Here is a 26,502-nt window from a genome sequence, read left to right as displayed (position 1 = left end):
TGTTCATGAATATGATAAATGAAATTATGCATGATTTGCTGTACCAGGGGGTGTTGGTGTACATTGATGACATTTTGGTGTATTCAGACAAGCCTGCTGAGCACGTGAAACTAGTCCAGGAGGTGCTTGGTCGGTTGCGGAAGCACCAGTTGTTTGCCAAACTGTCGAAATGCGAGTTCCACCGTGAGGCGGTGGAGTTCCTGGGGTTCAGAGTCTCCAAGGCAGGGATTGAGATGGACCCGGGGAACGTCAGGGACCTGTTAGCCTGGGAGGCGCCCAAGACGCGGAGACAACTCCAGAGTTTCTTGGGGTTCGCCAATTTTTACATGACATTCATCCCCAACTTTGCCAAAGTGGCCCTTCCCCTAACAGACTTGTTAAAGACCAAGGAGGGGGGAAAAGCGGCGAGTCGGCCGAGCGCCCCACTCCAGTGGTCCCCGCTCTGCCAGGAGGCGTTTGAGAAACTGAAGCGCCTGTTTACGTCCGAACCGGTGCTAGCCCACGCTGACCCAGCCAAGCAATTTACGGTGCAAGTAGACTCTTCGGATGTAGCCATGGGGGCCGTGATCCTCCAGGAAGGGGAGGACGGGAAACTGCACCCGCTTGCCTATTTATCAAAAAAGTTTTCTGGTCCCGAACGCAACTGGGCGATCTGGGAAAAGGAAGCGGCAGTGGTGAAACTAGCCCTCGCTACCTGGAGGCATTGGCTGGAGGGGTCTGCGGTGCCGTTCGTGGTGTGGACGGATCACAAAAACCTGCAAGCACTCAAACAACCCCGCTCCTTGTCCGCAAAACAGATGCGGTGGGCGGAGTTTTTCTCCCGGTTCGACTTCTCCCTCAAGCATCTGCCCGGCAAACTGAACTTTTTAGTGGACGCCCTTTCGCGCTTGCCACAGTACAATAGCAAGCAAGACCCATTGGTGGACACGGTGTTCACGCCCGCTCAATTGGGGTTGGCTGCCGTAACTCGCAGCCAAACAAAGTTCGGTGCCTGGTGGGTGGGTCCAGAAGGAGATTCTACAGGACAAGGAATTTGCCTCGCTTCAGCCCGCCCTGGTCGACAAGGGGGGCCTGTTTTTCAAAGACGAACGCCTTTATGTCCCCGCAGCGGCGAGGGGGGAGGTTTTGAAGTTGTGCCACAATGCAAAGACCGCAGGGCACTTTGGTTTTGTGAAAACTCTGCACTTGGTCAGGAGACACTACTGGTGGCCATCCCTGAGGGGGGATGTGGAAAAATATGTGCAATATTTCAATATTCTCAATATTTCAAGTGGAATGGGCTGCCTATGGAGGGGTTGAGCTCCTCGTCACTGGGATACTTTTCATGCATGGATGCTTTTATTTTATTTATTATTTTATTTATTTATTCATATCAGCTTTAGGCTGATCCTGCACTGAGTAGGGAGCTGGACTAGATGGCCTGTCTGGACCCTTCTACCTCTATGATTTAGGTTGCTAGGCACACCCCTGGTGGAGATGGGGGGTCCTGCCCCCAGGCCCTGCCCCCAGCCACTGATCAGCTAGCCAAAGGGGGTACTTACCAAGCAAAAGAGGAAGGTCAAGGCCATGTCACTGGTGTTGCACAGGAAGTGAGGTGATGCTCTGGTATTTGAACAAAACCTCTACATAAAAACAGCTTCTATCATAGAGCAAAATACTAGAATGTCACCTGAACATTACTGACATAATGATGTCACATCTTATATGATAACAGCAATTTTGGCTGGGACCAGGGCTGGGCATGTGCTACAGGACCCATGCTTCCAGGGGCCCGCAAAATGACTTCCCCCCATGGATCAGGGCTGTAGCTTCTCACTTCCCCCCTTAACCAAATCTGTGCAGAGAACAATAGGACTACATAGTGTTAAATACACTTTCCTTGGAGGTAGGAAGAGATGATGCCTTGCAGGATGACCCAATAGCCTGGTATCTCTACCGGCCCATTCAACCTCCTGGGAACACCCTACAGCCCTCACGCCAACCTTCCAGGAACTGCTGACATTTTTAAAAAGTTGAGGGGGAAGCATGCGACCTATTGCTCATCCTGCAAGGCATCATTTCTTCCTGCCTCCAAGGAAAGTGTATTTAACCCTATGTAATTCTATTGCTCTCTGCACAGATTTGTAACTCCCCTGTGTCTATATTTCTTCTGCAGTAAAAATCTAAAAAGGTTTTTCTTTCAGTGTGATTAATCGGAGCTGGGCAAAATAGCCCTAATTTGAATGTTTGGCTATCAAAAGGAATAAGAAGGTGGCAAATGAATTAACTAATATTAGACAATACAAGAATTGAAAAATGTGAAGCAGAGTTAAAAGAATTCTTTCAATTCAATAATACTGCAGGTATGAAAACTGCAATAATATGGGAAGCAAGTAAATTCTTTATAAACTAGAAAGATAGCCTGCTGTAGGAGGGATACAGCGGGCACTAGGAACTCACACGTCGTGGTGTCCCGCGGCGACGGCTCTCTGGGGCGGCTCCGTGTGGCGGCGGCTGTCCGCGGCGGCGGCAGGGAGGCCTCGGCAGCGGCGGCTGGGAGGGCCGCGGTGGCGGCACAGAGGCCCCGGCAGCGGCGACAGGGAGGACCCTGGCGGTGTCGGCAGGGAGGCGCCGGCCGCCGTGCTGTGCGTGACTGCCGCCCAAATCATAAGCAGCCACAACAGGCGTGGGCACTTGCGGATACACTTAGAGGCCAGGCTGGAAGCCACTTTACAGATGGACTTGCACTGTTACCCAGCCTCTTTTCGCTCTGCGCAGCGCCTATCCCAGTCTTTCAGAAGACACCATTCATTCTTTCAGAAGACACCATCCATGTCAATGATGCTGCTTCATGGTAAAGTTGAAGATTTCAAAGGGAAAAACCACCTCTAACTTTATCATCTGTTAACAGTTTTGTCAAGCACTGACAAAACTCACAAACAAAACTTCTATAAGAAGAAAGCTTTAATTGGAAGCAGATCAGATCACTGTAACATTTGAAGTTGAAACTGTTCGATACAAGAACAGTAAGCACTTATCAATACTCTTCTCCCACCCAAAACTTGAACGTTCCCAAGGGAGGGGATAGCCCCTCACCCAGGTGCCATCCCAGGCTTCCTGCCAAGGTGTTAAAGTTAGCGCGGCCTTGGTCAGGCCGGCACCTCAGGCTAGCTGATAAAATGTTTACAGGAACCAGGCAACATTGTTTCACAGCGGGGAGAATATGCAGTGTGAAAATGCAAGGATCAAAGGAGGGGGGAATCAAAGGAAACTACAAGCATTGGGTTCTGGTTACATGGGAATGTTTCAGCAAAGACACAGCATCCAAGATGGAGTCAGACAGGTTCACTAAACAGCAATCATGGCAGAAAGCAGGGACTGATCCTGACATTCCTCCGGCCTAAAAACAACCTCCCTTCACCCAGCATCCGTAGGCCTCGGGCACTGCGGAAATTCCTGGTGAAATGCCGGCAGGAGTCTGGGGGCTCGAACATTACCGGCCTCCACCACTCTCTGTCCCCCCATGTGAAAGTCTTTCCAGTCCAGAAGGTACTGCAGCTTCCCCTTATGCCAGCGAGAGTCCAGGATTTTGTCGACTTGATAATGCGTGTCCTTGTCCACAAACATGGGAATAGGTGCAGCAGACGGGGGGTGCCAGGCGTCCGGGATGGAGCACGTTTCAGCAGGCTGGAATGAAAAACAGGGTGTACATTCTGGTAAGTCTTAGGCAAGGAGAGTTCCACAGTCACAGCATTGATTAAACGCTTCACCACAAACTTCGCCCCCAGTTTGCGCGAAGGTTGCTGGCACCGAAGGTTTTTTGTAGACAAATAGGCAAAATCCCCCACCGCCCAGGCAGGACTCGCAGGGGAGGGGGTGAACACCGTGTCGACTGGGTTCTCCACTGGGTTCTCTGAATACACCAAAATATGATCCAGGTAAACTAGGGCCCATTTATACAGTAGGTCATGAATGACCTCATTAATCATGTTCATGAACACGCCTGGAGCGCCTGCGAGGCCGAACGGCATCACGCTTTACTCAAATTGTCCTAAGGGGGTGTTAAACGCCGTCAGGTATTCATGCCCCTTCTTAATCCGTACACGGTTGTAGGCTTCCCTCAAATCTAGTTTGGTAAAAATGCGGGCCCTCCCCGTGTCCCAACAGGTCTTTAATCAAAGGCAAGGGGTAGGCATTGCATGAGAAACCGTATTCAGCCCCTATAATCGGTACACAAACAAGACATCGGTACACAAACAAGACAGGAGCACCAAAGGAAGAAGTGGCAGGGCGAATAAACCCTCGCACCAAATTCTTGTCTAAGAACGCTCTCAGCTCCTGCATTTCTCGGGGGCTCATGGAATAAAGCTTAGCCTTGGGGAGTGGCTTCCTGGGCTTGAGTTCAATGGCACAATCAGTCTTATGGTGGGGGGGCAATTGGTCACATTCCCGCTCTGCAAAAATGTCTTGCAAATCCCAGTACTCTTGGGCAAACCCTCGGGTCCCGTTTTAGCCACCGTGGCTACTTCCGGGGGCCTGCGTTTCAGGGGCTTACGCAGCTGAATGCAACTCACACCCTGGCTGTGGGACTGTGCCCTTGCGCCAACTTATCATTGGGTTGTGTTTGCGCAACCAGTCCAACCCTAGGACACACGGGAACGCCGAACCGGGTGCCACCACCGGTTGAATCTTTTCCCAATGGTCAGCAATGTCCATCTCCAGCGGGAGCGTCTTGCTCATCGCCTCCCCCCCTGGGGCACATTTCCCATCCAGCTGGGTGATGCAGAGGGGTCTCGCCTACTCCCAATGATTTGGCCAATGGGGGGTTAATCAAAGTCTTGGTACATCTAGAGTCCACGATACACTGTACCTCCACCTGCTTCCCCAATTTTGGTACAGTCAAAGTCACAGGGAGGAAGACTAAAGGGGGAGCACTCACCGAACATTTGCCCCTGCTGGCGGGGCTTCTTCACAGCAGGTCATCCTCGTTTCCCGACAGCTCACTGGAGGATGCCTCCTCCTTGGTCCCGCTATCGCTGATCCCAAATCCTTGCACGGTGCCCCCAAGCGGGGCGAGCAGCGAACGCACGGTTTTCTTGGCGGCCCCTTTATGCTTCGGGGCCCTGCCTGCTGATTTCGCGACCGCTGCCGGCACGTTGCTGGCAGCCTTGTCTCCCATCGCTGGTGGCTGCGGTGGGCATTGGGTCAGGAAGTGGCCTTGCCCACCACAGCCCAGGCAGAGCCCCTTTTCCTTACGTCGGTTACGCTCCATTGCATCAACTTTAGGCGCCTTTGGGGTGGCTGCCTTTCTCGGGGTTGATGTCTTCGGGGGCGGTTTGGGTTTTCCGCCACTCAGTTCCGATGCCACTCTCAGCCGCCGATCCACTTCTCCTGCCAGGCAGGCCCAGCCCTTCACCGTCTCTGGGTTGTCAAGATGCAGGCATTTTTGGGCGAGGCTCTCATTCAAGCCTTCATGATAGGTATGGACGTGCTGGGGCTCAGTACAGCGGGGAACCGACGCAGCCGGTTTTCGAAATTCCCGGGTGTACTGGCTTACTGACATGGAGCCTTACTTAATTGACTTCAGGCCGGTCTCTGCCATCTCACGTTTGAACAGATCTTCGAACCGCTCCCTCATGCAGCGCATGAATCGATCGTAGTTGCGCACTTCCGTCGGGGCATACCGGTACAGGTCCACGAACCGCTTCCCCATCCATACAATCACCAACAAAACGGATGCGCTCTGCGTCGTCCTGGAAGGTGAATCCCACTTCCATCATATAGGCCTGGAGATGCACCAGGAAGCCAGGAAAAGTTTCGGGGTCGCCAGTGAAGTGAGGCTTGAAATGGTAGAGGCGGCGGATCTCCGCCCCTCACAATTGCAGTGGCAGCTGCAGTCTGCCTGCGAGCGCCTCCAGCCACTCCCCGGCCGGGGCGTGAGGATGCAGGCGGTTTCCCCTGGGTCTGTCTCCACGCAGGCGCGGATCTCAGGGCCTTCCCTCTCTGCCCTGGTCTGGTTGAGGATCCTGGGGCGCCTCTCTACTGCCCACCGGCACCTCTGGTTCATGTGGCTCCTCGCCTTCCGGTCTTGGGAGCCGGGGTGGTGACTCTTCGGTGCCACCTGTTGCTCCTGCAGCCCCCTCTTGCTCGTCATGTGTAGGAGCCGCTGGCAGGGCGATAGCTGCCCTCTCCACGGGGAGGGCAGAAGTTCTCTGTAGTTCGGCCAGCAAACAGCAAGCCATCCTCTGGGAGTCTTCCCCCAGCTCGCTTGTCACGGTCGTGAGCCAGGCTCCCATGCGATCCACCTAGTTGTGGAGATCCAGCACCTCCAGTGTGGTTGCCGTGTTGTGATCCGGGACTCCTTTGGGCAGCATCGAGGCCCACTGCGCCTGTCCTGTAAGGTCGTCGAACCGGGACATCCATCGCTGCTCGGTGACATGCCCTTCCAGGAAAAACTGGGGTGCAGGGCTGAGGCCCCCCAGTGCTCGGGTCATCCCGGACTGCACAAGTGTGTGCATGGTAGATCGGCATCAGCATCAGGCCTCCTCGGGTAAAGGAGTCTCCCATGTTGAGCGGACCGAGCATCCCGAGGTCCCCCTCGGTGCCTCTGGCGTTCTCTTCCTCCTCGTCCTGGATTTCGCTTAGGAAGGTGCCCCCTCCGTACACTGCCACTGTGTCGAAGGAAAGGCGTTGTGAGTTTCGACTTACTGTCAAGCACTGACAAAACTCACAAACAAAACTTCTATAAGAAGAAAGCTTTAATTGGAAGCAGATCACTTCACTGTAACATTCGAAGTCGAAACTGTTCGATACAAGAACAGTAAGCACTTATCAATACTTTTCTCCCGCCCAAAATTTGAACGTTCCCAAGGGAGGGGGTAGCCCCTCACCCAGGTGCCATCCCAGGCTTCCTGCCAAGGTGTTAAAGTTAGCGCGGCCTTGGTCAGGCCGGCACCTCAGGCTAGCTGATAAGATGTTTACAGGAACCAGGCAAAATTGTTTCACAGTGAGGAGAATATGCAGTGTGAAAATGCAAGGATCAAAGGAGGGGGGAATCAAAGGAAACTAGAAGCATTGGGTTCTGGTTACATGGGAATGTTTCAGCAAAGACACAGCATCCAAGATGGAGTCATACAGGTTCACTAAACAGCAATCATGGCAGAGAGCAGGGACTGATCCTGACATGTTTAAATCTAATCCTGGGTTTTTTCCATTTCCAAATAAAATCTTGAATATCCTTTTGCCATATTTTAAAGTATGTTATGGGAATGAATATTGGTTTGAATCAAAAATATTAATTTTGGAAGTAGGTTCATTTTGATAGTAGCAATTCGCCCCAATAAAGACAAATCTAGCCTTGACCATTTCTGTAAATCTTTTTTTTTTATAGAGGACCAGCTCTTGAGATAATTATCTTGAAATAAAGTCTTCTGACAGGAAATTTAAATGCCTAAGTATTTTACTTTTTTAACAATTTAATAACCTGATTTTTTTGATAAAACATTTTTTGCTTGATCAGTCATATTTTTGGTCAACATTCTAGTTTTTGATTTGTTTATTTTAAAGCCTGCAACTTGCCCAAACTTCTCAATTTGTTCCATCAATGATAACATTTTCTCAGTGGGGTCTTCTAGAAAGAAGACTAGGTCATCGTCAAATCCACGAAGTTTTTAAGAATGTTTTCTTATTGTAGGGCCTTTTATTCTATCATCTAACCTAATAACTTCACATAAGTTTTCCAAAACTAAAATAAACAATAGCGAAGACAGCGGACACCCTTTCTTAATTTGACATTTTTTGGTGTATTCATTATTGATTTGTAATCTTCCCCTTTGCTCTGAATATATGGCCTCTATACTTTGAAAAAAATTTCCTCCTAAATCTCTCTTGTGCAATATTTTTTTCATAAACATCCAAGAAATATTATCAAATGCCTTCCTAGCGTCAGCAAATATTATTGCTGCTTCTTTGACTGGGTTTTTATCATAATATTCTAAGATGTCTAACATATATCTAGTATTCATTCTTAGTTGTCGATCAGGTATAAAAACTGACTGGTCTTCATGAATTAGTTCCTTAAGGGAATTCTTAAGTCTGTTTGCAAGTATACTAGCAAATATTTTATAATCGCAATTCAAAAGAGAGATAGGTCTATAATTCCCTATTTCCGTTGGATCTTTATCTGGTTTGGGTATGAGGACTATGTTTGCCCCTTTCCACGAGTCTGGAATCCTTTCCAGCTCTATTATTATTATTATCGTTATTGTTGTTATTGTTGTTGTTGTTGTTGTTGTTGTTATTGTTATTGTTATTGTTATTGTTCTTGTTCTTGTTCTTGTTCTTGTTCTTGTTCTTGTTCTTGTTCTTGTTCTTGTTCTTGTTCTTGTTCTTGTTCTTGTTCTTGTTCTTGTTCTTGTTATTGTTATTAGATTTGTTTCCCGCCACTCCCTTATGGCTCGTGGTGGGTTACAGCATCCTAAAATGTCATTCATTGTTTTTAACAATATATTCACTAATTCTTCTTTATAAGTTAAATAATATATCATAGAAAACCCATCAGGCACTGGTGCCTTATTGGTCTTTACAAGTTTAAGAACCGCCTCTAATTCTTCTTTAGTGATTTCTGCATTCAAGATTGTTTTCAACTCTTCTCCAACAGTTTTGAATGGTCTAAATAATCATCCATTTGTTTTTCTCTAGTATCATCAATCGAATATAGTTTATTATAATACTCCAGAAATATTTTTTCTAATTGCTTTTGTTTGCATATTATTTTCTGGCCACTTTTGATTTTAACTATTGACTTATATTGTTTAGGTTGTTTTAGTTTCCAAGCCAAATATTTACCTGGTTTGTTGGCACCCTTGAATGCTCTTTGTTTGGCCCATTTTAAATTCCAATATATTTAATTTGACATTTTCTGGGCAAGTCGTTGTTTAATCAAATTAATTTCTTGCAATAGTTCCTTATTCTGTGTCTTAGCCTTCTTTAGTTGATTTTCCTTAGAGTGCAGAAGTTCCATAAGTTCTACTCTTTCTAACTCCTTTTGTTTTTTCTCTATAGTATTGCTTTGGATGAAAAAGCCTCTCATAACCGCTTTCCCCACATCCCATACAGTTCTAGTTTCTAAATCACCTTGCCAATTAGTCTGGAGATACTCCTTGATCAAAAGTTTAGCTCGTGTCATAATTTCTGTTTTTTTCAGGTGAAATTCATTTATTCTTCATTCAAATGTTTTTTTCTTATAGACGTTCCCAGTTAATAAAATTGCCTTATGATCTGAAAATGTAAATGAGTGATAATCAATTGTGTTCAACCTGGGAATTAAATTACTCGTTACCATGTCTATTCTGGAATAGGAGTTGTGTCTTTTGGAATAAAAAGAACATTCAAAGGATTTAGGATTGTGAAATCTCCATACATCTTTTAAATCCAGTGATTCCAGAATTTCTTTAAACCTTCCTGGTAAATTCCCCCTTTTCTGTACTCTAATCAAATCAGATTTCTGATCTAATTTAACATCCAAAACACTATTAAAATCACCCATAAGTATAATATTATCATAATCTATTTTCAGTAGTTTGGGTTCTAAATATTTAATATTTTTTTCCTGTTTGTCATTGGGAGCATATATTCCCACCAGTGTTACTTACCCCCCCCCATTTACCTGTATTTCCACTATCAACAGCCTCCCTTCATCATCCTTAAACACCATCTTAGGTTCAAAATTATGTTTAACCCAAAATACCACGCCACATTTTGTGTTGGAGGTTATAAATTCCTCCTCTAGGTTCTTCCTTGTCAAAAAACCTTCTGTCACCTTCTTTAACATGTCTTTCTTGGAGGCATATTACATCCAACTTAAACTTATGTAAGAAGTGCAATATTCTACCTCTTTTAACCTTTTCGTTTAAACCATTAACATTCTAAGAAAGAAGTTTTAGATTTATGTATTTACTTTAAGAAAAGGGGGGAAAGGAAGAAAAAGGAAAGAAGAACACAAAAATTATAATACGCTCTGTTCTTGAGGTGTATCAAAGTCTTTTTTGTATTTCTGCCAAAATGCTTGGGCTTTGATGGGCTCTGTGATTTTAAATCTCTTGCTTTTGTAGGTGAAGGCCACGCCCTGTGGAAATTCCCATCTGAAAAGTATTCCTTTTTCCTGAAAAGTATTCCTCAGTCAAAAATTTATACTCTTTTCTCTTACATAACAGGCGAGGTGGTATCTCTTTTAGAATTTTGATGCTATGGCCTTCAACACAAAATGGCATTAGGAAGTGCTCTCGAAGGATTTGGTCTTTAATTGCTTGGTTGTTAAACTGCACTATGCAGTCCTGGGCATTTTTGTATTTGGGATTAGATGTGTTGATCCAGTATGCTTTAACAATTTGCTCATCAAGTTCCTTAATATTCAACATTTTGGCTAAACCTGCCACTAAGAAATCTCTTAGATCAGTGGGCCCCAACCCGTGGGCTGCGGCCCGCGGCCTGCGTCAGGCCGCGAAGGCCTCGGTGCCGGGCCATGGCTCCTTCTTCCCTCCCCCCCGAAGCAAGAAGCTCGCCAGGCCGCGAGCAAATCAGCCGCCAAAGCGGCCCGGCAAGCTTCTCACTTCGGGAGGGGAGGGAAGAGAAGCTTGCCGAGCCGCAAGCTAATCGGCCGCTTTAGCTTTAGCGGCCGGTTTGCTCGTGGCCCAGAGGGCCCGGGAGGGGAAGCCGCGGCCGCCAGCATGGCGGCGGCGCAAACGCGCATATGCGGACTGCCGCGCACGCACGTTTGCGCCCCTGCTGGGCGCAAACGCACATGCGCAGCAATCCGTGCATGTGCATTTGCGCTGGGGCTGCTGCGCGTGCGCGGGCCCCCAGGCCACCCTCTCCGCCCACTATTCCGCAGCGGTCCACTGTCTTAGATCTAGCCCTTCTCTGTCTAGCAAGAACTTCAGCATCAGTATTTTCTGTCGATACTCCAACAGAGCCATATTATCTTCCATCAATTCAAAATCATCTCTCAAAGTCTCTATTTTTCTCTCATTGTTGTCTGTTTTCTTCTTGATCTCCTTTACTTCATCATTTAATTTCCTTACTGTAGATGACACCAAATTGGGAGGACTGGCAAATACTCTGGAAGATAGTGACAGAGTTCAACGAGATCTGAACACAATGGAAAAATGGGCAAATGAGAACAAGATGCAATTTAATAAAGATAAGTGTAAAGTTCTGCGTTTGGGTCAGAAAAATGAAAAGCATGTCTACTGGATGGGGGATACACTTCTAGGTGTGTGAACGAGACCTTGGGGTACTTGTGGATTGTAAACTAAACATGAGCAGGCAGTGTGATGCAGCGGTAAAGAAGGCGAATGCCATTTAGGCCTGTATCAACAGGGGCATCACATCAAAATCACAAGATGGCATAGTCCCATTGTATACGGCACTGGTCAGACCACACCTGGAGTACTGTGTGCAGTTCTGGAGGCCTCACTTCAAGAAGGACGTAGATAAAATTGAAAGGGTACAAAGGAAAGCAACGAAGATGATCTGGGGCCAAGGGACCAAGCCCTATGAAGATAGGTTGAGGGACTTGGGAATGTTCAGCCTGGAGAAAAGGAGGTTGAGATAGCCCTCTTTAAGTAACTGAAAGGTTGTCACTTGGAGGAGGGCAGGATGCTGTTTCTGTTGGCTGCAGAGGAGAGGACACGCAGTAATGGGTTTAAACTTCAAGTACAACGATATAGGCTAGATATCAGGAAAAAATTTTTAACAGTCAGAGTAGTTCAGCAGTGGAATAGGCTGCCTAAGGAGGTGGTGAACTCCCCCTCACTGGCAGTCTTCAAGCAAAGGTTGGATACATACTTTTCTTGGATGCTTTAGGATGCTTAGGGCTGATCCTGCATTGAGCAAGGGGTTGGACTAGATGGCTTGTATGGCCCCTTCCAACTCTATGATTCTATGATTGATTCCTCTAGAGTTGACTGCTTTTGGGAAAGTTCCTTTATTTCCTTTGATAAATTGTTTACTACTTCTGTGTTTGATTGTAAGACTTGTTTAATTGCCAGTAGAGATTCTTTGATTTCCGCTGACATTTTGTCTGAAGTTCCCCCAGTGTGGGCACTGGCAAAGCTTTCCACCCCCGAGCTGGACAAGTTACTGGAAACTGAAAATCTTCTAATAGTTTGCTGTTGGTTTTTATCTTTTCCTCCTGGTTTCATTTCTAGCCAAAGTTATTTAAAGTCATGTAAGAAGAATTCTGTTAAATGGAACATTTATTTACTTAGCCATGGCCTTTTCCTTGTGCTGCAATTATAAGTATTTTATAAAGTTCCTTCTGTTTCTTTAAGACCACTGATTGCAGGATTAATTATTGCCTCTACTTTAAAGCTCTCAATTCTCACTGAGAGCCTAACTGTTCTTTACAGTGGTATTTTTTCTTCATGTAAGTTAAGGAAACAAACAAACTATCCAAACCTTTTAGGTCCTCTCTTTAACAAACTGCTTTGCAATTTGTAGTAAGTTAGAGGACTTCTCAGCTGTTTAGTTACAACAGTTCTAAATTCCAACTCATGGATAAGCACAGCGATTACCTCCCACAGTTCCACATTTGCATTTGAAAGGAATAGGAGTCTTACTGATTATATCCTTTTTATTCCCTTGATTAACGGCAGTTGAGCGGCAACATGGTGAGGGGGTGTTTTCCAACTGGACTCTGCCTTAAGGGAGAGTGGCCGATATCTTTGTCTCTGCCGCTCAAGCAAACAGAGGGAGGGCTGAATTCCAGCCCTTCTCCTGTCCTTGAGTTGGCTTCAGAGCACAAATTTGGATGCCTTTCCCTGCCCTTTGCTATCAAAGGGACAGTTTATGGAGGTGTTTATAACTAAACTACCCCCTTTTCCTCTCCCTTATCACTGTAGTTCGAAGAGCTACAAAGCAGCTAACTGTCCTCGAAGTGCGCACAACCGGAAGTTCACACTTTTCTGTTTCAATGGGGAGGGGGAGGGATAGAGGAAGATCAGAAAAAAATTTATCAGGAAAATTTTTTTCACAATCAGAGTAGTTCAGCAGTGGAATAGGCTGCCTAAGGAGGTGGTGAGCTCCCCCTCACTGGCAGTCTTCAAGCAAAGGTTGGATACACACTTTTCTTGGATGCTTTAGGATGCTTTGGGCTGATCCTGTGTTGAGCAGGGGGTTGGACCTTCCAACTCTATGATTCTGTGATTCTATGATTCTGACTCTCACTTTGCTCTTCTTCCCTTTCCTTGTTTCTGTTTTTCCTTTGGCGCTGAGGAGATCCTTCATCCTTGGTCTCTCTTTCATTCCCTGCAGGCAGCCTATTCCAAGCCTGGCTGATTTCCTGCTACATCCCTCCCTGCCAATTCATGAGTTCAGATGTTACTTGCAAACAGATTGTTACTTGGACATTCTCATTGTCTTAAGTACAGAAGTACAGAAGTAGAGAAAAGTGGGATATAAAAATCAACTCTTGTTGTTCCTACCCAGAGGAGGGCCTTAAGCTTTCTGGTTTCCTTCTCCTTGGCCAACTGCTGCTGGGCATCCAGCTCCTTGGTCAACTGCTGCTGGATATGGCTGCTAGTACATTTATAAGCCATTCCTTAATTCATGCTTTCCATATCCTACTTCTGGTTTTGGTCTTATTCTTCTATCCTGGTTCTTGGTGCAGGTGTCTCCCCCGATCTCAATAACTGCACATGGTGCTCCAGGTCCAGTGTAACCAGTACATGGAGACTATGACATCTTGCCTCTGTTGATACAGCCTAAGACTGCATTCACATTTCTTACTGTTGCATCATGCTGCCTGCTTATATTTAACTTACAACCAAGATCTCATTAATTGTTAATGAAATGCTGAGGTAACTGGAGTTTAAGGGAGAAATGTGATTACTACAAATGTTATGACACGTGTCTTAATGTAGGAATACACAAGGTGTGTATTGTGCATGATCCCAGTGAGGGTGCCACTGCCACCCTCTGTGTCCAGTTCTGTAGAAAGGAGCAAAGCCACTGTAAGGCTGTACCCTGAATCCCAGCCCCAGCGAGGTGGCAGGCTAACAGCTTATGGTCTACCACATCAAAGGCTGAGGACAGATCTAACCTCATGAGGATAGCCAAACCTCCCTGATCCAGCTGGTGCCAGAGATCATCCATCAGGGTAACCATCACTGTCTCCACCCCATGGCCTGAATGGTATGGGTCGAGTGCAAGTGGAGGGAGAATAGCGAAAGGACATCAAACTGGTGACTGGATGGCAAGTTACCCTCATGTCGGAGTGAGTCATATATGTAAGTGAGTGAAGCCCGGGCTCTTTATATATGCAGTATATATAACTAGCAGCAAAGTCCATTTATAAAAAATAGGCTTTGAAAGGGGAGAAATTGCAAGGGAAAGCTCCCCCCACCCCTTGAAGATTACCTTAGGAGGTCTTGGGTGGCGGAGAGTGGCGGGTGGTGCAAGGGAGAGGAGTGCCCCACTTCAGGGTGCACAGGAGGAGAGTCCGCCACCAGAGAGGGCCCATTGACCCCGGAAGGCCTGGCGTTGCGTGTGTGATGGGGTGCAAGGCCTTCCCGGGCCAAGAGGACGCTGCAGGCTGATTGGCCCTGGTGAGGCCAGACCGTTCGTCCTCCAAGGCTATTTCACAATTATTTATAGGCACTAAATGGATAAGATATCTAGAATTGCAAGGGGTTGTCATTAGCAAAAGTGAAATTAGGCTTCCACCACTATTGAAAACTTTCACAGCTGTTATTTAAAAAGGCTCTAGCCTTTTGCTTGCTGTAGCACACACTTTTCCAGGAGTTTTAAATTGGTCCCTTTATCTGCTTTGATCATAGTAAAGATAAAAATGAATATCCAGTATAATGTTTAGTACTCAATGCATTTCATTTGTTTCTGTGATCTCTTTGGAGCGGAAGGTCTATTTCAGCAATCCCAAAGAAAGTGAGAATATTCTTGGGAGCGACTCAAAAGAAAGGCTGCCCGAACCCGGACTTCATCTGTCTGTCTGTCTGTCTGTCTGTCTGTCTGTCTGTCTGTCTGTCTGTCTGTCTGTCTGTCTGTCTGTCTAATTAATTAACTAATTTATTGTCTGCCTTCCTCCTTGGACTCAAGGCGGATCACATGATAACACACCACCAAACACCATTAAAACCCTAAAATTATAAGCACAAAATGGTAGAAGGAAAAATCCTCCAGTCTCCCCACAGCTGTACATGAAGGGTTTCATCAGGTGGAATGGTTTAGCCAGAAGGGGCAAGAAACATCCCCCCTCACAAAATTTCCTTTGCATGTTGTCAATAATTTGCTCTGAAGGAACCACTTGTAAAAAACAAAGCAAAAAACAGCTGCCTCAGGGAACGGAGAAAAGACGAAAGATCTTGATTGCCTTTGCTCCACTGATAAGTTGAAAAACAAATTAAAATCAGTAGGGAATACAATATGGTTTATGACAATCTAGATGGCTGCATAGCCTTGCTCTTTTAGCCAACTGTGATGCTGGGTCAGCTGAAAAGCAGACAGAACAACAAAATATAAAGGAGGCTTTTATTCCCACACGACTCTTTTCCCAGCACTTCACTAACCAGCAAGACTGGCTCAGGTGAAGGCACTTAATTTTCTCCATCCCTTGAACACTTATGGCTCCCAAGTACAAGAGCAGAGGGATTTGGCTACTTTTCCCTGTGATGCTTGCAACAAAATTGCCTCTGGGAGCAAATTAATGAGATTGTCGAAAGTTGCAGTGAAACTGTATTGCCGTTTAGCTCAGCAGTCCAGTGAGAATGTTTCTTACATCGAGTTCTGGACGTGGAAGGAGAGCTGAGACCCTGTAACAGCATTAGTCTGTGGGAGGCCCGCCAGGTGGTATCTTTAGGCAGGTCTATACCTTTGGCTTAAAGGACAATATTTCAAAGGGTCCCAAAGGCAATACCTAGGCCTTGTTGGGAGACAGAGGAGTTTGCCGGCTAACCATTGGTTCAGAGTGAATAAGTAGCCAAATGACTGTCCAGCTGTACAGAAAGGAAGTCCATGAGACTCAGTGGCTCAGAAGACACACGTGGCTTCCTGAAATGCCACTTGTGGACCTTATTCAACTGTCAGATCCCTGTTGGGTGGGTAAACAAGTTTTTTTAACTATTATTCGTATTTGAGAGGGGAGAGCGCTCCACACTTTCTCCAGTGGAATGGATCTCTGTGGTCTGATTCCAGGAGAATTCCAGATCTCACCTGGAGCATGGTGACCAAATGGACCATCCCTAACTGTGACCCTTGCTCCAGGTTTCATAGAGTTGCCAGGTTTCCTGCTATGGTGGGAGGGGAAAAATTAGTTTAGTATGGAATGTCTGCCAATTCCTAGAGCAGTATGACATTTGCCACAAAAGTAGTTGTGTTGCATGCAATGAGCACACTCCCTTGTCCCTGGCCTCCTATCTCCTGCCAGGCCCTGGATGGCAGTTCTAGGAACCTGGACAAGGCTCTTGCCCAGTTGTGCCCAGTGATCTCCCCACTTTCCAACTGATCTTTCTGTGATCTAGATCCTTTCCCCAGAGAACATGGCTGCTTTGGAAGGGAGCCTTTGTGGCTTTACGCCCCACTAAGTTCAATCTCCTCCCCCAAACCCATCTACTCCAGGCTCCATTCCCAAATCTCCAGGTGTTTCCCAAGCAGCATTTGGCAACCCAACCTGCTGAAGGCAGGGAATCCCCTGTTGCCAGAGAACACGTCCTGCTGCTGGTCAGCTGGCTGCTGGGGGGGGGGATGCTGGGAAGCTGGGGTGGGTGACCTCAGCAGTGTCCTGAGGTTCTTAGAATTAGAATCACACAGTGTTGATAGCCCCGAGGGCCGTCCAGTCCAGCCCCCCACCTTACCGGGGACTTAAAAAACACCCCCCCCAATAGATGCGTGTCCAATTGCCTCCTAAAAACTTCCAATGCAGTAGTCTCTGCCCATATTCCATCCCCAAGCAGCCCTTGCAGTCAGAAAACACTATTATTTGTGGAATCTTGTTTCCCATAACTTGACCCCTTTGCTCCTAGTCCTGGCCTCTAAAGCTGCAAGTAAAGAAGTTGGCTCCCATTTCAAGATAGGAACCAAAGGTTGAACTGCAAAAAATATTTTATTTCAAATACGAATAATAGTTAAAAGTATTGATAAAATCCAGTTATATATAATGTATAATACAGCAAATACAGAATCAACAATAACACACATGGAACATATAAGGTCAAAACCTAGACACATTTCAGCCGCTAACTGGTCAAATAAGTTTAAATATTCTTGTACAGTGTAGAAATATATAATATTAGGGCTTGCTAGTTGGTAAAAAGAAATCTAGAAAGTGATGCTCCCACTCATATCTTAACCACTGGCTCTTAAATAAAGTTGAAATGGCCATCTGGGCGATGCTGTCCAGGTCTTGAGTCTGCTGTCAGGGTCTGTCCGGCCCTAGGACAACACAGGCAGCAGGCCAATCCGGATGTGTCCAGCAAAGCTGGCCGCCTCTGGATTGGGATGGCCCCTAGAGTAGCGATCCCCAACCTGTGGGCTGCGGACCACATGTGGTCCATCGACTAATTGGAGGTGGGCTGCGAAGGATGCCTTCTCCCCCCCCCCCGGCCCTTTACTTCACCCCCCCGTCCCTTTACAACACACTTTGGGTGTCATTGTCTCCCATCACTCCCAGATGGGACTATCTCGTTGCAGAGAAACAAGCTCAGGGTTCCCATTGATTTGTCATTGTCATGAGTTAAAATTTCCATGAAAATAAAATGTTCCTTATGTTCATTGTTGTGGCGTGTCTGTATCTTATTTTGAAGGGATGTTTAAACATTACCATAGCGATCAGAGAGCGTTAGGGCAGTGGTTGAGAGTAGAGGAGTAAACTACCCCCACACACACACCGGGCCTCAGTAAAATTGTCAAGCGTTGAGTGGTCCCCGGTGATAAAAAGGTTGGGGACCACTGCCCTAGAGCACCCGCCAGGCTACTGGCCAATCCAGATGTGCCCAGCAAAGCTGGGCGGCTCTGGATTCGGACCGCCCCTAGAGCGCCCACCTACCCCAGGCGTGTGGGCCCACTCGCACAACCTTGCTGCCACACAGCACCTGGCTGCCGAGGGCTGCGCTTGCTCAACTCACCTCCTTCCAGGATCCAAGGCGCCCCACGGCCATCTGCCCGCCTGTCACCAAGGCACCCGGTCCCAAGAACCGTGCCCGGAAGTGGTGACTTGCGGCCCTCCACCCACCACGGAGCTATCCACACCACACATGCCTTCTTGGCAGAGGCGCCTCACGGCCACTCACCACGGAACCACTGCCTCTACAGAACCACTGCTTCCCACCATCGGAGCCGCACTGCCCTCTGGTTGCCCGCTGCCGAGCCAGGTACTTCCGATGGCCCTGGCTGCCAGCGTGACGCACCACAGCCACTCGTTCGCCCCAAGGACTGCCGCCGATGCTTCCATCACCTCCGGTACGTCCCCCCCTTCGCCCGCTCTCCCTGCCGCTGCCTGCGGCATTCCTGAATGCAATGGGCCTTTCAGCTAGTGTATTGTATATAAGAATGTTTAACATGGAGCCCATATTGTGAAATATTGTTCAGAAATCACCACTCTCAGTTTTGCCCAACTCTCATTCGAAGTGCATTCTCATGTGTTAAGCAGAAAAAGAATGTTGCTTATCACATGAGAATGCACCTGGAATGAGAGTCGGATAGCACTGGACTGGTGGTTTTTGAGCAACATCAGTTGGAATATCACTTTCCACAGAAGCACAATCCGTAATTTCAAATAATTAATTATAAGAATATTTCCCAAAAACATAAGGATGTCTGGTGGTTGAGGAATTGTACAATTGGTGTGACATTGATCCTTCTTTCACACATGGTTTTCTCCTCATACTTTACTTCCAGCCTCTCCCACATTACCCTCATAAGAACATCATGGGGAACCTTATCAAAGGCCTTACTAAAGTCAAGATGTACTATATGCACTGCATTTCCTGTATCTACTAAACAAGTTATTCTAGCAAAATAAAGAAATAAGATATATCCTCGATATATCCATGTTTACTTTTATTAAGCATCACATTAAGGAACATAGTACCTGTTTAATGATATGTTAGGAGCATGGAGTTGGAAGGAGCCATCTAGTCCGACTCCCTACTTAATGCAGTGTCAACCTAAACTAAGCATCCATTATAAGTATCTGTCTAGCTGCTGCTTAAAGACTGCCAGCCTATTCCACTGCTAAATTTCTCGAATTGTGATTTTTTCCCAGGGCTGGTCTATCCTTGCAGAACATGTAATACCACGAGCTACTGGCCCATCACCTTGATGTGAAGGGGATATGTGGCACAGCTCTTAGCTGGTTATGAGAAGAGTTATTGTGCCCCTGTTGGCTCCCTTGTAAAGTTACTCAGGGTGCAGTGCTCTCTCCCATCCTTTTCAACATCTTTATGTGCCCTCTGGCTCAGCTGGTCTGGAGCTTTGGACTGGGTTGCCATCAGTGTGCTGATGACACCCAGCTCTTTCTCCTCATGGATGGCCACCTGGACTCTCCCCTGGAACCATTTGCCAGATGTTTGGAAGTGCGGGCCCTGCGGGAACTTTCAACGTTCCGCAGGGCCTGCAAGATGGAGCTCTTCTGCCTGGCTTTTGGTTGAGGCCGGGCAGCAAGGAAGTTCCGTCCCCCCATCACAAATGTGGCAGTTCCGTGTGTCATCAGCACCCCCTATTTTTTTTCTTTTAGTGGGGTTATGGAAATTGGGTTAGTTGCATGAACCTGACCGCCATTCTTGTCTTGCCTTGTTGTGATTAATGTACTATGTTTTATTGTTCTTATTACTGTTTTTAGGGGATTGGTTTTATGTAACCTGCCTCGAGCCTCCGGCGGGAGGCGGGATATAAATTAAAGGAAAATAATAATAATAATAATAATAATAATAATAATAATAATAATAATAATAATAGATCATATTATTTAAAAGTTACTATACATATCAGGGTAAATAAAACAAGCAAGAAATGTTTCCCCAACATCCTCTTCCTCATTATCTTTCAATAATTCTCACTTCAGATATTCCAACCTCCAGCCATTATAACTAATAACTGCTACATATTCCATATTACATGCCTCATCACCTCTGTTGTTGTTGTTAGGTGCGAAGTCATGTCCGACCCATCGTGACCCCATGGACAATGATCCTCCAGGCCTTCCGGTCCACTACCATTCTCCGGAGTCCGTTTAAGTTTGCACCTACTGCTTCAGTGACTCCATCCAGCCACCTCATTCTCTGTCGTCCCCTTCTTTTTTTGCCCTCGATCGCTCCCAGCATTATGCTCTTCTCCACGGAGTCCTTTCTTCTCATGAGGTGGCCAAAATATTTGAGTTTCATCTTCAGGATCTGGCCTTCTAAGGAGCAGTCAGGGCTGATCTCCTCTAGGACTGACCCGTTTGTTTGCCTTGCAGTCCAAGGGACTTGCAAGAGTCTTCTCCAGCACCAGAGTTCAAAAGCCTCAATTCTTTGACGCTCGGCCTTCCTTATGGTCCAACTTTCGCAGCCATACATTGTAACTGGGAATACCATAGCCTTGACTAAATGCACTTTTGTTGGCAGGGCGATGTCTCTGCATTTTAGGATGCTGTCTAGCCATAGCTTTCCTCCCAAGGACCAAGCATCTTTTAATTTCTTTGCTGCAGTCCCCATCTGCAGTGATCTTGGAGCCCAAGAAAATAAAATCTGTCACTATCTCCATTTCTTCCCCATCTATTTGCCAGGAATTGAGAGGGCCGGATGCCATGATCTTTTGTTTTCCTGATGTTGAGTTTCAAGCCAACTTTTGCACTCTCCTCCTTCACCCGCATCAACGGGCTCTTTAGTTCTTCTTCACTTTCTGCCATTAGAGTGGTATCATCTGCATATCTGAGGTTGTTGATATTTCTCCCTGCAATCTTGATGCCAATTTGCAACTCCTCTAATCCTGCTTTTCTCATGATGTGCTCCGCATACAAGTTAAATAGGCAAGGCGACAGTATACAGCCTTGCTGAACTCCTTTCTCAATTTTGAACCAGTAGTTCAACTGGAATGCTGTCACCACCACTAGCTTTATTGTTGCTCAGACTTCCTAAGGCCTATTTGACTTCACATTCCAGGATGTCTGGCTCCAGGTCAGTAACTACCCCATTGTGGTTATCAGGGATGTGAAGCTCGCTCTTGTATAGTTCTTCTGTATAATTTTGCCATCTTTTTTTAATCACTTCTGCTTCTGTGAGGTCCCTACCATTTTGGTCCCTTATCATACCCATCTTTGCATGAAACGTTCTCTTCATATCTCCAATTTTCTTGAAAAGATCTCTGGTCCTCCCCATTCTATTGTTTTCTTCTATTTGTTTGCACTGTTCAGTTAAGAAGGCATTCTTATCTCTTCTAGCTTTTCTCTGGAATTCTGCATTCAATTGGGTGTATCTTTCTCTTTCTCCCTTGCCTTTCACTTCCCTTCTCTCCTTAGCTATTTGTAAAGCTTCCTCAGACAGCCATTTTGATTTCTTGCATTTCTTTTTCTTTGGGATGGTTTCAGTTGCTACCTCTTGTACGATGTTGTGAACCTCCGTCCATAGTTCTTCAGGCAGTCTATCAGATCTAATTCCTTAAATCTATTTGTCACCTCTACTGTATATTCATCGGGGATATGATTTAGTTCATACCTGAGTGGCCTAGTGCTTTTCTCTACTTTCTTCAATTTAAGCCTAAATTTTGCAACAAGATGCAGATGATCTGAACCACAATCGACTCCCTAGCTTTCTCCATGATCCAGCGTTTGTTGGCAATTTGATCTCTAGTTCCTCTGCCTCTTCAAAATCCTGCCTGTACTTCTGGAAGATCTCAGTCCACATATTGCTGGAGCCTAGCTTGTAAAACTTTGAGCATAACTTTGCTAGCATGAGAAATGAGTGCAATGGTGCGGTAGTTTGAAAATTCTTTGGCATTGCCCTTCTTTGGGATTGGAACGTAAACTGACCTTTTCCAATCCTGTCGCCATTGTTGAGTTTTCCAAATTTGCTGGCATATTGAGTGTAGCACTTTTACTGCATTGTCTTTTTAGATTTCGAATAGTTCAACTGGAATGCTGTCACCACCACTAGCTTTATTGTTGCTCAGACTTCCTAAGGCCCATTTGACTTCACATTCCAGGATGTCTGGATCCAGGTCAGTAACTACCCCATTGTGGTTATCAGGGATGTTAAGCTCGCTACATCACCTATAATATACTATCAAAATTATATTCATATTTCAATTATATTCATATTTTGCACTCATTCTGCATTAACATTGTAATACATTTTCTATATATATACTATTTAAGATAGCTTCTCATTCTAAATTTATCTCTCGCTTTCATAATGAACTCTCCATCTTTTCTCAGATTTCCAAACTGAAGCCATTTTTCAGATATAATGTAAATTTTGCTGCCACTGCACAGTTGGCCCATTCATTATTCTATCCGTCGAAGCTTCAACAACTTCTTTGTTTCAAAGGTTTTCATTAAAAAAAAATCCGGATCATCATATCTCAACTAGAAATATGTACTACATTTTCTCATCTAATGTTTACAATGATCACTGATTACAAAGTACTTCCCCTATCTTTTTAGGTCACTTAAAAAAAATAGTTATAAGATCACACCGCTTGACCCAGCCATCTCAGCGTCATGTCCGTCATTTAAATCAGTGGTACCCAACCTTTTTATCACCAGGGACTGGTCAACACTTGACAATTTTACTGAGGCCCCAGAGGGGTAGTCTTTTGCGGAGGGACGTCGCCGCCCCCTGAGCCCCTGCTCTGCTTGCTTTCCTGCCAGCGCCCCTGACTTCCCATCGCCCACTGGGAGACGGTTCCAGAAGCAGCTGCACAGTGCCATGCCGAGGGGGAGCCCCAACCATGGTGACCACTGGATAGCACCAAAGGTGAGCGTGTATTAAATATCTAAAACAACATTGGCATACTTTATTTCTAGCCTCTCCCACATTACGCTCCCAGGCTGATAGATCCAGATGTTACAAGAGAGTGTGTTATGGGTGGGGGAGGTAGGTTCTTGGTTTGATAGGTCTCTTGACATTTCCCATTGAACGACTAGCTTCCTGTTATATTTAGAGGAGAGCATTTTGCTCATATTTCAGTTTCTTTTCTTGCTAACATATAGGAACTGGCAATTCTATGTGTGGATACTTTGCATCTGATTGACACCTGGGGGGGGGGTCTTTCAAGTCTCAGCAGACACACAGTAAAACAGGAACAGATGGGGTCTCTTAGTAGCTCCAAAAGTGTAATCCAAATGTGAAGAAAGCCCAGCTGATTACATTTCACATTTTGTCTAGACTCAAGAGCTGATTTTTTCTTTTTTAAAAAAAAACAAACAGTTAGTTGAAAGGAAGGAGAGTCCATCAGAGATATTTACTTTTGGGGATGTCAGAATGAGATGCTCAGACTAAGCCATCTCAAGGTAGTGGTTAAGTGAGGCCTCTAATCTGGAAAGCTGGATTTCATTCCCTGTCTCTCCACAAGCTGCCAGCTGGGAGACCTTGGGCTAGTCATAGTCCTGTTAGAGCTGTTCTCACAGAGCAGTATTGTCAGAGCTCTCTTGGCCTCACCTGCCTCACAGGGTGTCTGTTATGGGAAAAGGCAGGAAAGGCAATTTAGCCACTTTAGCTCTGCACTTCTCTAGTCCTGCAGCGAATTCCTGTTTCCTCATGACGTCGACATCAGCGTGTGGTGGTAAAAAAGCTGTCGCAATTCTGGCCATCGGATACCCTGTGACAAGGGAACAGAGGAAACATGCAGTTTCTTTTTCTCCACAGGGAACATCATGCTGCAAATCATGGCTGGGGCATCTGGGAATGAAAGATCTGGCTTGTCCTTGGTTGTGCTTTCTCTGTCCTCACCTCCCCAGCCCCTAATTGTCACTTCCTTTCCCTGGCATTTCCCCCCTTAAAAATAGTCTGTTTACATTTCAACCCAATTCCTATGGCACAAAATGCCCCCCCCCCCGCCAGCCAACACTATTTTGCAGGCATCCCTCATTTTATGTCCTTCTTTCTGCAGAGAATGGGGACAGTGATTGAGCCACATAAACCATCTCCTCTGGGAGAATAACTTTAATGTTGTTTTCCATGAAAGTAAAATTATAACAGATGATGAAGAGAAGGCCGAACTGCTTAACCCCTATTTCTCCTTGATGGCCAAATAGCCAAATTAGGGTTCTCTTGCCATCCCCAATGAATCATCAGAAATGCCAAAGCTGAGAGTAAGCTAAGATTGGCCAGGGAAGCCCATTGTAACAAGAAAAGATTTTTCAGTTATGTGAGGAGCAAACATAAAGTAAAGGAGGCAATAGGCCCACTGTTGGGTGCGGATGGACAAACTCTAACAGAAGATGCAGAGAAAGCAGAAAGGCTTAGTGCCTATTTTACATCTGTTTTTTCCCCACAGGTCACAGGGTTTAGGCACATCTAGAGATGGCAGTAGCCAAAGGATAGTGTCTGGGTGGCAGGTTGACATGGATAGAGAGGTTGTCGAGAGGCATTTAGCTGCACTGGATGAGTTCAAATCCCTTGGGCCGGATGAAATGCACCCGAGAGTGCTCAAAGAACTTTCCAGAGAACTTGCACAGCCCTTATCCATCATTTTCGGGACCTCTTTAAGGACTGGAGATGTCCTGGAGGACTAGAAGAGAGCAAACGTTATTCCGATCTTCAAAAAAGGGAGGAAGGATGACCTGGGAAACTACAGACCAGTGAGTCTGACCTCTGTTGTGGGGAAGATAATGGAGCAGATATTAAAGGGAGTGATCTGCAAACATCTGGAGGACAATTTGGTGATCCAAGTTGTTAAGGTGTGGTAGGGCCCCCTGCCTCACTGACAGGCACACTGTCTTCTATAACCAATGGCACCCCACAATAGTCTAGGCTTAAGCTAAAGCCAAGACGACACTGCTAGGGTCGGCCAAGCCAGGCCAGACTCCATCTCTGCCTTAGGTTTGGAATGACAGCCTTTGCCTGACCCAGAGGTGCCTCTAGACTCAAGCTCGCATCAGCTCACCCCCCCCCCCCATGTATTTCTAAGCGAGTGGACTGGCTTCCTCCTGTTTGCCTAAGGGCTCCTAGGAAAATCCTTTGTCTTGCAACATTTTTCACACTTGGCCCCTCTGCCATGGGAAATCTCTTCCCCACATCCTGCCAGCTAGACCTGATGGCTCTCTTCCTCAGAGCCATTAAAACCTTTATCCAAATCCATTTATGGCCACCCCCCCCCCCACTTGGCCAGGTATTGTCCTAATCTCTGGGGACCCTGGAAACTTCCAGCACATGCTTACCTGAGCCTTGTCACGTAGCCCCCTTTCCAAAATCCTATAAAAACTGTTGCTTCACACAGCCACTCTGAGTGTCTTCCAACCTGGGACCTCCCACGTTGGTTCGTGCTTCTTCCTCTGACCCTCCATTCCTTGGACAGGTAACTATCAAGCCTTCTACTCTTCCTCCCCCTTCTCTATATGACTGCTTGTAGGTGTGTTAGCTATTTGTGTATCTTTTTGTTATTTTCTTTTTAATAAAGCTTATATTACTATTTTACCATTTACATCTGTGTTTGCCTTGAGTTCCTACGGGTGCAATCAACCCTGGTATATATAGGCATTTCGATCCATAAACGCTAAGTTACCCCCCTCTCGCAGCATTTGGGCTAATCTTCCCCACAAACTCAAAGATACGTGTTTTAGGACACGTGTTCATGCAATTTGGGTAACAAAGGAAGTCAGCATGGATTTGTCTCCAACAGGTCCTGCCAGACCAACCTGGTTTCCTTTTTTGACCAAGTAACAGGTTTACTGGATCGTGGAAATTCGGTTGATGTCATTTACTTGGATTTTAGTAAAGCTTTTGACAAGGTTCCCCATGATGTCCTGATGGATAAGTTGAAGGACTGCAATCTGGATTTTCAGATAGTTAAGTGGATAGGGAATTGGTTAGTGAACCGCACTCAAAGAGTTGTTGTCAATGGTGTTTCATCAGACTGGAGAGAGGTGAGTAGCGGGGTACCTCAGGGCTCGGTGCTTGGCCCGGTACTTTTTAACATATTTATTAATGATCTAGATGAGTGGGTGGAGGGATTACTCATCACGTTTGCAGATGACACCAAATTGGGAGGACTGGCAAATACTCTGGAAGATAGAGACAGAGTTTAACGAGATCTGAACACAATGGAAAAATGGGCAAATGAGAACAAGATGCAATTTAATAAAGATAAATGTAAAGTTCTGCATCTGGGTCAGAAAAATGAAAAGCATGCCTACTGGATGGGGGATACGCTTCTAGGTAACACTGTGTGTGAACGAGACCTTGGGGTACTTGTGGATTGTGAACTAAACATGAGCAGGCAGTGTGATGCAGCGGTAAAAAAGGCAAATGCCATTTGGGGCTGTATCAACAGGGGCATCACATCAAAATCATAAGATGTCATAGTCCCATTGTA

Source organism: Paroedura picta, chromosome 1 (assembly GCF_049243985.1).
Source record: "Paroedura picta isolate Pp20150507F chromosome 1, Ppicta_v3.0, whole genome shotgun sequence".
Taxonomy (NCBI): domain Eukaryota; kingdom Metazoa; phylum Chordata; class Lepidosauria; order Squamata; family Gekkonidae; genus Paroedura; species Paroedura picta.
The sequence above is the reverse complement of the archived record's forward strand: the minus strand, read 5'-3'. Positions refer to the sequence as shown.